Here is a 2,461-nt window from a genome sequence, read left to right as displayed (position 1 = left end):
TTTTTTTAAAGATTTTATTTATTTATTTGACAGAGGCACAGCGAGAGCAGGAACACAAGCAGGGGGAGTGGGAGAGGGAGAAGCAGGCTCCCCATGGAGCAGGGAGCCCGATGTGGGGCTCGATCCCAGGACCCCGGGATCACGACCTGAGCGGAAGGCAGACGCTTAACGACTGAGCCACCCAGGCACCCCGCGGGGCACCATTTCTGGATGTGTGCATGTCCACTCACATCATCCTCACTGCACCCGAAGAGGAGACCTTGTGGCCCCAGGGGGCAGTCGAGGAAACAGGCCCAGGGTGGAGGTCCATGCACTCAGGCTGGCTCTGTCTGACACCCAAACCCCTCCACCATGGGCACGCTGCCACCCCTGTGCCCACACTTGCCTGGATGGAGCTGGGTTGGCACCCGGCCCACAGCAGGCTGTTCTCTGGCAGCTGCCCGGGGGTCCCTCCAAGGAGGCAGGTGCACGTTCTTCCCTGCAGAAAGATACCCTTACCTGCCCAGCTCAGGCAACGGTGGCAGGGTGGGTGTCCTGGCCCGCTGCAGATCAGAGGGACCCCCACGCCGGGTCTGGCCCCTAGTGCCTGGGCCCGTTCCGTGCCCTGTAGAGACCTGACAGGGCCTGGCTGGCCATGCTGCCTGGACCCCTGAGGCCTCATTCTGAACATGTCTGACCCTCACCCAGCCCAAAGAAGCCCCTGAGGTGTGTCCTGGCGTCCGGGCGGAGAGAGGAGGGCTGGTGTCTGGGGCCAGTGTGAGTCCAGTGCAGACCATCCCTGAAGCCAGGCCTTGGCCTCTCGTCCATAAAACACACACGGTCTCAGCTCAGAAGGCCTCGTGGAGGTTGGGGATGATGCCCAGCCATCGTGGCAGGCAAGATGTTAGAGGCTGCTGCCTTGGAGCTCAGCTCCATCCAGGTTCCCGCCCCGGGGCTCCCTCATCTGCCCAGAGCTGACCTCAGAGGTGTGAGAGGGCAGGAGAGGTGCAGGCGGACACCCGGGCATGTGGCAGGTGCAGAGTTAATGGTGCGCCCCCCCCCCACTCTTCCTGTGTCCAGGACTCTATTTACCCACATGTGCAGCAGAGGGACCCTGGGGCTCTGACCCCTCGCATGCTCCACTCTCCCAGCCAGGGGCACCCTTTCATCTCTTTGGAGTAGGTCTCACAGAATGTGGGCCCCTCCGAGGAGCCCCCAGGGAGCAGAGACCCCCTTACTGCAAGTGGGGCGGGATTCCCCACAAGTAGGAAAGGACAGAAGCCCCGAGGTCAGTCCTCCTCCCGGTTGGCGCAGGTGCAAGCATGGCGGCCTCCAGGCCCCAGGTTGGGGCTCAGCTGGTCATGCCCCTGGCACCCCAGCTCTGCCTCCCAGATGCTTCTCAGCCGCAGTCTGAGGAGGTGGCCGACGGGTTGAGGGAGAAGGGGCTAAGGGTCGGGGAGAGGGCTGGTTGGGACTCCAGGTCCAGGGTGTGCTGGGGGCAGGGACCTTCTCCGGGGCACCCAGGGTGACCTGGCCTGGCCCTTCCTTCCCCCTTCACCAAAGGCCTTGCCTGGAAAGGGCCAAGCTGTCTCTCTGCTGAGACTCTGTCCTGCCCAGCACAGGACTGGGGGCCTTCCCCTCACACTGCCCCTGACTGTCAGAGCCTTCCCTGTGTCCCGGGCTCATGGGGAGAAGCTGGACTGGCTGGGAAGCCCCGGAGGGGGGGTGTCTCTGGGTGCAGGGAGGGGCCGTGCCCCTCCCCCCAGACCCCAGCCCGGTCCCTTGGGGGGGGTGTGTCTCCTGCCCACTGTGTTGGCCTCCCAGGCCCCGAGGTGGACGTCCGTGGGGATGGGACTCGCCTCCCTGACCGCCTGACCCAGCACCCTCCTGGCACCCGGGAAAGGCCAGCCCGTCCCCGGCTCAGCGGCATCAGGCCTGCTGGCTGGTCTGTATTGCTCAGAACACGAGTGCTTGATGGTGGGCCCCAGAAATAACACGTATGCAGAAGGACGGTGTGAATGTTTCCTAGACTGAGCATGGCCATATTTGGGGGGTCCACACTGGGAGGGAGACGCCCCCCTCCATCCACATGTCACACAAAGCTTCGGGTGGGGGCACCCCTGGGCGCAGGCCACGCCCTCCTGGCCCCCGCCCCAGCTGCGCCTGGCTGACCCCGCCTGTCCTCGCTGTGCACCCACGTGGCCCTGGGGAGATGGGTGCAGTGCAGCTCTGCGAGAGCAGGAGTTAGCTGGGCTCCAGGAGGACAAACAGGTGGCTCCACGGCCCTTTACCCTTCCGCCCACCCCGTGATCTCTTATCCATTTCTTCCCCAAAAGGAAACTTCTTTTTATATTTTTATCTTTTCTGTAATAAATGAACCACTTTTTAAAACCTTATTTCATTAAAATGATTGAAAAAACAGAAAGTGCAAGACAAAGCCATAAGGAAGTTCCCAGAAGAGCTTGGGGCACGCGGGGGCAGA

The sequence above is a fragment of the Neomonachus schauinslandi genome, chromosome 6 (genome assembly GCF_002201575.2).
Source record: "Neomonachus schauinslandi chromosome 6, ASM220157v2, whole genome shotgun sequence".
Classification (NCBI taxonomy): domain Eukaryota; kingdom Metazoa; phylum Chordata; class Mammalia; order Carnivora; family Phocidae; genus Neomonachus; species Neomonachus schauinslandi.
The sequence above is the reverse complement of the archived record's forward strand: the minus strand, read 5'-3'. Positions refer to the sequence as shown.